General features: G+C 37.7%; 1 protein-coding gene across 4 annotated transcripts in view; it reads left to right on the top strand.

The window, feature by feature from the left end:
• The window catches only part of CLCN5 (chloride voltage-gated channel 5), a 204,479-nt gene that overhangs the window by 49,283 nt on the left and 142,406 nt on the right, over nt 1-12,790 (top strand). Inside the window, exon 1 of one of the 4 annotated variants that reach the window (XM_070291700.1) lies at nt 5,997-6,246. The exons of 2 other annotated variants lie outside the window; for them this stretch is intronic. The gene's annotated coding sequence lies outside the window, so the exon portion shown is untranslated. Of the gene's footprint in view, nt 1-5,996; nt 6,247-12,790 lie in introns of those variants that run through there. One more of the 4 variants, XM_070291697.1, reaches the window with a different exon arrangement.

Raw genomic sequence — 12,790 nt, 5'->3', positions numbered from 1 at the left:
CATATATATATATATATATGTATATATATATATATATAATTCTTTTCAGATTCTTCTCTGTTTTTCTACTGATAAACATATGCAATAAAAAGATTTGTGAAGCAGCCCATCCAGAGCTTGACAAAATGCTTTTGCTGTCAACACAGCTGATCCTACCACCACCCTGTGACGCAGGCAAGATGTATTTTCCCACTCCTATCAAATACAAAGAAACACTGAGGAATTTACTAAAGATATAAAGCTTAGCAAGTATTAGACCTGGGCCCCATCCTCAAGATTTCTGACCCCAGAGTTTGTATCTTTCCACACCAAGTGACCTTGCTGAATAAGCTCTCAGCTATCTACATGTGACTTTTCTGCTTAGGAATTTTAAAGCCATTTAAGATTGTATGATTCTAAAACCTGTGCCAGATGCTTTCTAACATATAGATTTAAAGACACTGGGGCCCGGTGAGGTTAAGTGGCTGTCATTTCCTTAAGCAGAGAAGGAAAAAGGAAACTTTACTACTATTTCCCTTCCTCCTCTCACAGTGACCCCACACATCCTCAGAAACATTTGACTTGACTGAGTAACAGCAACATTTATATCATGTGTTACCAATTGTAATGCGTTTTAGTATATTCTTTCATTATACATCCACACCAGCCCTGGGAAAACAAGTCCCAAGTTGATAAACATGTACATTCAGGTCTGAGAAAAGCTGGTCTAGGACATTGACCTTTGCTTCAGCTCAAACCTGGCTTTTATTTTCCCTTACCAGCCTGTCTGGCAATGCTCGTGAATCCTTTTCATGGCCAGTGCCAGAGAGACTTTCTCTATAGCAAGACAATTTCTCTTTAGTCAAAGGTGGCATTCCTTAGAGTGGAATATGTAAGATAATCTACTAGGATCAGTTCAGTTCAGTTGCTCAGTTGTGTCTGACTCTTTGCGACCCCATGGACTGCAGCACACCAGGCCTCCTTGTCCATCACCAACTCCTAGAGTTTACCCAAACTCTTGTCCATTGAGTCAGTGATGCCATCCAACCATCTCATCCTCTGTTGTCCCCTTCTCCTCCTGCCTTAAATCTTTGCCAGCATCAGGGTCTTTTCAAATGAGTCAGTTCTTCGCATCAGGTGGCCAAAGTATTGGAGTTTCAGCTTCAGCATCAGTCCTTTCAATGAACACTTAGGACTCATCTCCTTTAGGATGGACTGGTTGGATGTTCTTGCAGTCTACTAGGATATAGGAAGAAAATAATTAGAAAAAAATATTTTTTTCCATTTTTCTAGCTGTTCTTCTATTATACTTTTTAGACAGCTTTATTAAGATATAATTCATGGGCTTCCCTGGTGCTGCGGTGGTTGAGAGTTCACTTTGCAGTGCAGGGGACACTGGTTCATTCCTGTTCTGGGAAGATCCCACATACCACAGGGCAGCTAGGCCCGTGGGCTACAACTACTAAGCCTACACTCTAGAGCCTGTGAGCCACAATACTGAGCCCATGTGCCACAACTGAAGTCCACATGACCTAGAGTCTGTGCTCTGCAACAAGAGAAGCCACTGCAATGAGAAGCCTGCACACCTCAACTAGAGAGTAGCCTCGACTCGTTACAACTAGAGAAAGCATGGCAATAAAGACTCAGCACAGCCAAAATATAATTAATTAAAGTAAATAAAAATAAAATCTTTTAAAATATATAATGCACATATCATCAACTCACCCATTTAGACTATATGATTCAATGGTCTTAAGTATATTCACCCCCCAACCCTAGGAAACCACTACTCTACTTTCTCTCTCTGTAGGTTTGCCTATTCTAGATAATTTCATATAAATGGAATCATGTGATTGCAATGCGTGATCTTTTGTGTCTGGTTTCTTTGACTCAGCATAATGTTTTCATGGTTCATCCATATAACTGTACTTCATTCCTTTTTATTGCCTAATAAAATTCCATTGTATTGATATACCATATTTTGTTTATCCATTCACTAGTTCATGGACATTAAGGTTGTTTCCACCTATGTACTATTATGAACAATACTACTATGAACAGTTGCATATAAGTTTCTTGGTGGACATATGTTTTCATTTCTCTTGGATATTAATGTGTGTCTGATCAGCATAAATGTTAAATTTTGAGAAAAGAAAACAGTAGGAAAGTAAATATGGGTCTCTCATGGAATTAAATTTTTATTTCTTCTTTGGCTTTTCGCGTTATCCCTCTCAATCTTTCCCATTTTATTGACTTTCTTATTTATCTCTTTACATGTCTTCCTGACTGCTACTTCCTCCTGCTAGGGATGCTGTGAGGGTAAAGGAAATATTTATTATTGAGTAACATAACATTTAACTTTATAACAACCTATGTAAGGTTGATACTGTTAAACCCATTTAAAGGTAAGGAAACTAAGGTTCTGAGATTATAACTTGTTCAAAATCACCTAGTAATTAAGAAGGAGAAGTGAGAGGAGCCCACTTCTAATTTGATCCCAAACCCCATGCTCTTTCCGTAGTCTGTCTGCCAGATGAAGTATTTAGTGAGGTTCAGGGGATAGATCTTGCTTCTCATTGAAGACTCCAGGATGAATATATGGAATGAGAAAAAACAAGAAGTGAGGGATTATGCCAAGATTTTTTTTTATTTTACTTTACAATACTGTATTGGTTTTAACATACATCAACATGAATCCGCCACGGGTGTACATGTGTTCCCAACCCTGAATCCCCCTCCCACCTCCCTCCCTATACTATCTCTCTCGGTCATCCCAGTGCACCCACCCCAAGCATCCTGTATCCAAGATTTTGATGAGACTATGCACATGGGGTATGTAGGAGGTGGAGGGATGGTGGATGAATATAGAAGTAGAACCTGGTTTGGGGAAGGAAGGTGTTGGTGAGTGTTCAGTTTGGGACATATAGAATTTGAGGACATGATTCATTCAGATGATATTTAGTTTGAGTGGCCTGTCTGTGCTTGACATTGTTCAGGACACTGGAAATACATTGAAGAAAGGGCAGCCATGTTCCCTGCTCTAATGGAGATTGTGGACTTAGTGTAAGGGCAGATAGACAAAAACAGTTACAACTAAGTGTAATGGGTGTCATGATAGAAGTAAGGGGAATAATTTAATACAGACACCTGGAGAAAGTGATTCTATAAGGCTCCAGGGTTAGTAGAAAGATGTTTAAAATGGCTATAGCTTGGATAAACAACAAGGTCCTACTCTAAAGCACAGGGAACTATATTCAGTATCCTGTGATAGACCATAATGGAAAAGAATATGAAAAAAAATATATATATATATATTCAGAATCACTTTGCTGTACAGTAGAAATTAACATTGTAAATCAACTGTACTTCAATAAAATAAATTTTAAAAAATGGCTATAGCGTAAGGTACAAATGGAGGAAGGACAGAGAATTATCAGAAATGGATATAGGAGATAGAAAGGTTAAAGAGTTGATAATATTGTTTTCCCTTACCTTGCCCCTTCCTACACAGGGCAAAAATGATGATTGCCTCCAGCTATAGGGAACAACTGGTAGTTCCCTGATTCTCATGCTTTGTTGACCCCGTGACTTCTGCCTGGAATTTTCCTCCACTATTCCTTTTGTCTGGCCAACTCCTGCCCATCTTTATCATAATCTTTCAGAACGCCTGCTGTGTCCCCTTGTTCCATGTCCCCACAGTTTCCTGAGCCTATTGTTCACACTGTCTCTTCTATTAATTGTAATTGCAATAAAAGCAGGGACCTGTTCATCAGCCTATGAGTAGCCCCCCGGTGCTTGACACATAGTGGGATGAGTGCATGGATGAATTAAACGAAAATGATCACATCTGGAAAAGAATTTGCATTTTATGAACAAGAGGAAGAGGTTTCATCACTTCACTAAAAGGGAACTTGACTAAGTCAGTGGTTCTTAACCTGGGGTGATTTTGCCTCTCCTCACCCCCAACTTGGAACACTTGACAATGTCTGGAGACGCTTTTGATTATGACAGTTGACTTGGGGGAGGGGCATGTGGTTATAAGCATTGAGTAGAGGCCAAAGATGCTAAGCATCCTATAGTGCACAAGATAACCCTCCACAACAGTTATCCAGTCCAAAATATCAGTAGGACTGAGGTTGAGAAACCCAGGTCTAACCAAGTTTAGCTCTCTTCTGCCTAAAGCAGTGGTTCTCAAAGTGTGCCCCCCACTCCTGGCAGTGACAGCATCCACCCGGGAACCGATAGAAAGGCAAATTCTAAGATCCCACTCCAAAGCCGCTGAAAGAGAAACTCCAGGGATGGGCCCACTGTGTTTGAACAAGCTCTCCATGGGGTTGTGGTGCAGGCTGACATTCGAGAACCACTTCTAAAATAAAAAACCCCAGTTGGCAGGCATTCCCTGGAAGTCCCATGGTTAGGAGTCCTTGTTTTCACTTCAGAGGGTGGGGAAAGTGGGCTGGTAATAGAGCCAGGGCCAAAACTCCAAGAGACTCCCGGGGTGGGAGAGTGGGTAAGGAATAATGGTAAAACAGTCAACAGAAAGTTATGGGCTTCAGGGTGAAGTGGTCCTTGATATCAGATATTTCTGAAGAGTTTCTAAATATGAGAACAGGCAAAAGGAGGTGAGACTGCTGTTAATAGTTAAGACTCCTGAAATGGAGCGAGGCAAGGATAATGTTGTTCAGAAGTGGCAGGTTTGAATAGCGGGGGCCTGAAAACTTTCAGTTTGCAGTCATCTGTGTGGAAGAACCACTTGTAAAAATTTGTATTTAATGTTAGGTTTCTGGAAATAACTAGCCAGGACTCATCCCTCTAACACAGACGCTTTTATTCTTTTTGTGTTTTCTTTCAGGCTTTAGTTTATGTACATAGCTATTTTTACAGTGGAGAGTTGCTGTCACAGTAAATTAAAAAGTGTTTTCAAAGGTTATACCAGAGCAGTAGGCAAAAGAGGTAAACTAGATCCCATGGCCAGTTTGTTCTGCTTGAGTGCACGGTGGTCATAGGAAAAGCTAGGCAGGTGCCTTAGGCTAATTTTGGTTCTCTGGGAAGAAACCAGTAAAATCAGCTTCAGAACAGAAATGTTTCTCAAGCTTCATTAATGAAGTCAAGGATACAGATAAGACAATGGGAGAGGAAAAGTCTTCTTTAGGGGAAAAAACTTGTATCATAAATAGTAGATACTCAGAGCCATTAGGATTGGATAGTTTTATGAAGAAGCTTTTTATTGAGTGGATGTGAGGGGAGAAAAGAATTTTAGAGCCTTGTCTGTGTTGGGAGAGGGAGAGTTAAAATAGGTGCTGGTGTTAGGGATTTGTTTCCCTAACAAGTTGAGTATGTTAGGGAACTGCTCCCTAATGTTGATTGTATTTTTAAAGCAGTTATTTTCCATAGAAGACTTTAATTTTTTTTTTCTTTAGAAGGAAATTTCATGACTATATGTGTGTCAGGCACAGTGCAGTGAATTTTTAAGCACACTTCATAAGCCAGGGAAATTAATGGTGGTATCCCCAGTTTGTAGTATGAGGAAATTGAGGCTCTAAGTAAAATGATGGGGCTAGAGTCAGACAGCAAATAAGTGTCAGGGATAGAATTCTAAACCCTGGTATGTTTTTCTCCAAGACTACTGTAATTAACACAGCAACAGAGTTGCTGTAGTGATCAGTTTCCTAGAGGTTATCTGATATATCTTAGTACCTCCCCTTATTGGACTGGACTTAGTACCCAAGGTTATACATCATAACCACGAGGAGATTTTTCAAAATATGTGGTCTAAGCTTCCCCCAAAGAAGTTCTATGGAGGAAGACTTTTAACAAAAGAACCACTTTCCCCCCACCCCCATTTCCTCCTAGTGTCTCCTTTTTCCCAGAAGCCAGGCTGTACAAAGGCTGATTTTAGAGCATGGAGCAGGTGTTAGGCAGGGCTGGGCCAGCCAGCTTCAAGCCAATTCAGCTGTGATGGTGACAGCTGCTCCTCTCCAGTTGCCTGTAACTAGCGGATCTCAATCACCTGGAAGAGGGACAGGGAGCATAAGGGTCTTTTGTGGCCATGGGCAACTGGTGTCAAGCTTTCTGGATTCAGATTTTTCTCTCTGTTATAAATCAGTGTTGTGACCTGGGGTAAGCTAATCCCTTAACTACTTTTTTTTAATATAGTTATATTGCATAGAAGACCAAGAGACAGGATAAAGTAGTGGTTGGGTAGGTTTGGCCTATAGACTCTCCTGAAAGGATGGACATTTTTTCCAACTAATGTGGAAGATAAAGGTAGGAGCAGAGTCTCTATGGATGGCACGGGGTGGGGGTGGCGTGTGTGTGTGTGTGTGTGTGTATTACTGGAGGGGACAGCAAGATTAAAATAAAGGAGTATTTGTGATTCTGTTTTAAATGGGAGGAGTGGACTACATGTGTCACTGGAAATACAGGGGTCCCTTGGAGACAGTTGAAGCACAGGCCCACACAAACGTGAGGAAGAAGATAGTCAAAATGCAGGTTAGGGGCCAACTTTGGAGAGGATGGGGGGCATTTTGTCCTCTGAAACAAGCATAAATAAATTGAAGATAATGTGATGTTTTTATTTACTATATACTAATATATCTTAAAAGAGGGCAATACCCTCCCCACAGAGTACCAACTATGCAACTCTTATCTCTTTGTGTCTTTGTGATTTTTACCAAACAACAGATGTTTGGTGTTCTGTCTTCATTTTATTTTATTGAAGTCTTGCCTACAGCTCACTTCTTTTCACACCCTCCACCATGGGCCACACATTTATCATTTTTTGTGTGTTTTGATGGCTAGATTTTAGTCCATCACTAATATACCACCGTTTGTTTAACCACTGATCAATTTAATAACTTTTGGGAAGCCCATGATTTGTTTGAAAGAATGAACTTGTCTACAGTTTTCTCACATTGCTGGTTTCTGTTACCACAGGATAGTTCTGAAGCTTTTTTTCTGCCTCAAATTTTTCAGACTCTACAAATATAACTCACTTTCAGCCCATCATGCATATCTACTTGTTTGGCCATGTCTTTGTGAATTTAAAAAATGTCCTCCAAGTGTTCAGGTGACTTCTTAACTTCTCTGCCTGTTTTACTTCTTTAGCTCTACTTTCTTCACTTTTTGTTGCCTATAATTCTTTTGTATTGAAGCAACTTTACTTTTATAAATTCTAATTAGTCACATTAAAAGTCTGCTGCTGCTGCTAAGTCACTTCAGTCGTGTCTGACTCTGTGTGACCCCATAGACGGCAGCCCACCAGGCTCCCCTGTCCCTGGGATTCTCCAGGCAAGAACACTGGAGTGGGTTGCCATTTCCTTCTCCAATGCATGAAAGTGAAAAGTGAAAGTGAAGTCGCTCAGTTGTATCCAACTCTTAGCTACCCCCATGGACTGTAGCTTACCAGGCTTCTCTGTCCATGGGATTTTCCAAGCAAGAGTACTGGAGTGGGGTGCCATCGCCTTCTCTGATTAAAAGTCTAGAACTGTCTAATGTGTTTAGGATTAATGATACAAACATTATTGGGATGGTGAATTAATTATATGTATATATCTCTTAGTTTTATATTACATAGTTAAAATGACATTTATTTTTGTTGCTATAATTAACATATAACATTGTTTTAAGATGTACATCATGTTGGTCTGATACCTCTATCATAAAATAATATTTAATATCTAATGCCACTTTAGAATAAATTCAGCCAGTCCTTCAATGCTGTTGAAAGCTTTGTTTCTCTTTATAATATAGGCTTTATTGAATCAAAATAATTAAAACAGCCCAAAATATCTTCTTAGAAGTATGCTTTAAATGTAAAATCACCAGAATGTGTACAAAAATCATTAACTGATAAATAAGCTTGTGGCTGGAAATATTTTCAACCAAATTTCCAAAAGCAGTTTCATTTAATGGCAGAAATAAAGTAGAAAAATATTTATGAAAGACTGCCAAACAAATACATTTAGGCATAAATGACTAAAAAATCTGAAATTTAAAAAAATCTGAAAGGAACTGAAATGCTAAAAATACATCCTAAAAGTTATAGAACTATCCTAGTGGTACATGGAAATGGTCAGTATATAAAATACCAGTGACTGAAAAATATGGATTTTTCTACTATTTGTTGCTTTAACTAATTCACCTGGAGCCAATAGAATACTGTATCCTTAAAAACTAGTATTGTTTATCAGGAGAATAAAATATGGCTGTAGCCACATTTTATTACAGAGTTAATAGGTAGTGCTTTAATTGTTGATGAGTCTAAACAGATCTTGGTATTCCTTTTTTGATGACTGACATAAGATTTTTATATTTTTTAGCCACTAACCCAAAGGAAAGTAGTATTAACTATCAGGCTGTATTACATCTTCATTATTTTCTATGGTAATTTTGTTTTTCATCAAAATCATGGATGCTTTTATCTGTATTGCTTTCTTTTTATTTTTTAAAATTAAAAAAATTGTTAATTTTTGTTTTTCAAACTTTTTTTAAGCTTTAAACTTTTTATTTGGTATTGGGGTATGGCCAATTAACAATGTCGTGATAGTTTCAGGTGAACAGTGAAGGGACTCAGCTATCTCCACTCTTTCCCAAACCCCCCTCCCATCCACACTGCCATATAACATTGACCAGAGTTCCATGTGCTATACAATAGGTCCTTGTTGGTTATCCATTTTAAATATAGCAGTGTGTACATGTAGATCCCAAACTCCCTATTCTCCTCCTCCCTACCATCCCCCACTGGTAACTGTAAGTTTGTTCTCTTAGTCTGTGAGTCTGTTTCTGTTTAGTAGGTAAGTTCATTTGTATCATTTCTTTTTGGATTCTGCATTTATGGGATGCCATGCCATATATTTCTCCTCTGTCTGACTTACTTCACTCAGCATGACAGCTTCTAGGTCCATTCATGTTCCTGCAAATGACATTATTTCATTCTTTTTTAATAGCCTAGTAGTAATAGTCCATTGTATATATGTACCACATCTTCTTTATCCATTGCCCTGTGAATGGACATTTAGGTTGCTTCCAAGTCTTGGCTACAGTGCTGCAGTGAACATTGGGGTGCATGTATCCTTTCAGATCATCTTTTCCTTGGAGTATATGCCCAAGACTGGGATTGCAGGGTCATAGGGTAGCTCTATGTTTAGTTTTTTTTTTAAGAAACCTCCATACTGTTCTCCATAGTGGCTCTACCAATTTGCATTCCCACCAACAGTGTAGGAGGATTCTCTTTTCTCTACACTCTCTCCAACATTTATTGTCAATTTTTTGATGATAGCCATTCTTGCTGGTGTGAGGTGATATATCACTGTGGTTTTGTTTTGCATTTCTCTAATAATGAGAAATGTTGAGCATCTTGTCATGTGTCTTTTGGCCATTTGTATGTCTTTGGAGAAATGTCTGTTTAGGTCTTCTGCCCGTTTTTGACTGGGTTGTTTATTGTGATGCTGTTAGGCATCATAAGCTGTTGGTGAATTTTGGAGACTAATCCCTTGTAAGTCACATTATTTGCAAATATTTTCTCCCAATCTGTGAGTTGTCTTTTCATTTTGTTTATTGTTTCCTTTGCTGTGGCAAAGCTTTTGAGCTTAAGTAGGTCTCATTTGTTTATTTCTGTTTTTATTTACACTATTCTGGGAGACTGTATTGCTTTCTTTTTAAACTTTGTAAATTTTTTAATGTATGAAAAGTTTTATTTTTATTTAGTCATATTCATCACCTATAGGTGATAATTTCTTCTTTTGTTTTAGTATTAATAGAATTCTTTCACACGTTGAGTATAAATGCACCCTTCCATTTTCTTATAGTGTCTCAAAAATTTTAAAAAGTTTGAATCCTTGACTCATCTGGAATGAGTTTTTAATTTTTTTTCCCAAAAGCATTTTTTGAAAGTTCCTTTCCCCAATAAACCACCATTTCTCACACTGTAATTCAAAGACATTGTGTGAATTCTTTTTCTGCTATCCATTCTCCCACATAGTTGAAGTTGCTTGAATTCTAATTTCAGATTTCATGGTAAATGCATTTCTCCATCTCTGAGCCTTGTACATGTCTTTCCCTACTTAAAAAATATTTCCCAAATTTTTAATCTGGAAACTCAACCCTTATACTACCTACTAATCCCCCCCCAAAAAAAATAGTGATAAAAAGAAAGCTGTATCTTGAAATTGCACAGAAAGATACCATAGGTAGGGAATCCCCTGTGGCTCAGATGGTAATCTGCCTGCAATGCAGGATACCTGGGTTTGATGCCTGGGTCAGGAAGATCCCCTGGAGAAGGGAATGGCAACCCCTTCCAGTATTCTTGTCTGGAGGGTTCCCTGGACAGAGGAGCCTGGCAGGCTACAGTCCATAGGGTCGCAAAGAATTGAACATGACTGAGCCACTAACACTTTCACTTTCATACCATAGGTATTCCATTTTATTTTTCCATGTATCAGCAGTCTTAGCAGATTTTTATTCTGTTTATTTACTTATTTTCTAAGTGAAGTTTTTAAGTACAGCAGTCAGGTCTTTCTAGATTCAGAGTTTAAATCCAAATATTACTAAATTCATTTCTCTCTAGTAGCCAGAGAGCAGTAGCTGTTGAGCTTTTGAGAGAGTAACAAAGAACACAGAGAAGAATGTATTTGAACTATCATTAATTGTGTTTGAGCTAAAATATGAATCTGAAACCGATAGAATAAACCTTCTAAAGATTAAATTCACCAGACTCTCAGTGGCATCATTAAGGAAATTAGTCTAAGTCCTTGGATCCTGTGTTCTTTGCCTCTGAGTCCGAAGGTTTTGTGATGCTTCTAACTGGAACCAGTGGCCATACATGTGAAGGAATCTGGGAAAGTTTTCTTGGCTTGAGTTGCCGTTCCTCTTTTCCCTTCAACCGCCATTATCACCCCTGCTCATTTCTTTTCTCTGTTTTTAATCTCCTGATTTTGAGCTGTCTTTCAGAGTGGCAACAGAAACAAAACATTGTTGCAGGTGACATTTAGGAGCAAAATAAGTTAGAAGTTTTAAGACTAAAGTCCCTTAAAGTGTCTTAAAGGGCCAGGGAAGCCTAAATGTAGAGCCCCCGCCCCCCGCCCCCTGCTCCCTGGCGGGAAACTTGTTATGTGGACTTTGAAGATTCCTTTTTACATTCCAACAAGTAACGTCACATAAAACATGGTGAGGAAGCTTGTATTTTATTTTTTTCTATCAAGGATCACTGACCCACTGGAAGATTTCAGTTAAGAATCACAAGTTTTAAAAAAGCAACTTTTTAAAAGTAAAGAAATATAACATATACCATTCATCTGGTTTTAAAATTAAAAAAAGGGAACATAAAACCTACTCTTCAATAAATGTAGCAAGTAATTCACAAGAACTACTTGAGTTTTATGTTATTGACAGAAGAGAAACAGAGAAGGAAAAAGAGGGGTGTACTGAATTACATATATTAATACACAACTAGTTTCCCTCTAAAAAATAGAAATAGAAACAGGTAGATAATGCCAAACTTTGCCATTGAAAGCATTATAGAAGTTGTAGTGCAAGTTTGTATGCATATGTGGAAAACTATGCCATGAATTTAGAACACCAAATGTTTATATTCTTGTCTGTTTCTTACACATTCTTGTCTCTCTCCTTTGTTTCTATTTGTGTGTGTGTAGAGAGAAAATCTTGCCACATTGCTTTCACCATAGATTGTCCAGTTTTTTTGCTTTGTCACTGATAGACCTCTTCAGCTAACATTATTTTTTACATTTTCATGTGTCATGTAGCACGATATAAACATTTATTTAAATGGTTGAATTAAATAATCACCCAAGTTTCTTGAGATTAGAGACTGCATATTTTATTTATGTGTGTATCACTCAAATGATCAATGAGTAAGGGAAAAAAGTACTGTATTGGAGTTGTTTTAATCACACCTCTGGGATTTTTAAAAAAGATTATGAATGCAGTTGTGACAAACATCTTTTGTACAAAGCACCCTTTTTACATGGGAGAGGAGCTATCTAATTTGGGGATGTGGTGGGGGAATCTATTCCTGGACTGAGAGTACTGGGTCAGACAGTTTGTTTATGGGGTTGTATAGTCAACAGCATCTTGAGTGTGTCTTCATTACCCAAATAGCCCACAGTTATTTGGCTTTATCTATATTATTTTACTAACACAGTGGGTGAATATTGTAGTAAGTAATCATTTAGTTGTGGTTCATTTCATTCATTCCTTTTAGAGAAACCGTCTGTCTCTATCTTCTTGTTCTGAGAAACTTGAGGATTAACTTTATAGTTAGATGACAAACTATTTGTACATCATACTGTCACATTACAGAAGTAAAACTGAGAGGATTCAGCAAATGTCCAGGTGGAAATGAAGTCCTAAATGTTTCTATATTGTATTAAACTGTTGTCATCTTTGCCATGTTTAGTCCCCATGATATATATGTGCCCAGTTAGGGTAACTCTTGGGTTAATTTTTTCTGATGGTTGTTGCTGTGGTAAAACAAATTTCTGTAGATGTTTATTATTGGAATGTAAAAGAGTTTTTAGATTTTATCTTATAATTTACCCCTTTGTTGAACTCATTACTTTTAATTTTGTTTCTTGAATATCTTTGTCATTTAGGTTATATAATTATATAATGTACAAATATTATTGTTTTAATTTTATCTCCTTATGTTACTTGTTCATTTTTCATACATGGTTACAATGATTCAGTTTTCTAACATGATTAATTAGGAATGGTGACTAGATATCTTTGTGTAGTTTTCTGCCTTTTTTTTTTTTTGGATGAATACCTCTAGTGTGTGTGCTTTAATAGTGTC

This window comes from Ovis canadensis, chromosome X (assembly GCF_042477335.2).
Source record: "Ovis canadensis isolate MfBH-ARS-UI-01 breed Bighorn chromosome X, ARS-UI_OviCan_v2, whole genome shotgun sequence".
NCBI lineage: Eukaryota > Metazoa > Chordata > Mammalia > Artiodactyla > Bovidae > Ovis > Ovis canadensis.
This window is presented reverse-complemented; position numbering and strand designations above follow the sequence as displayed.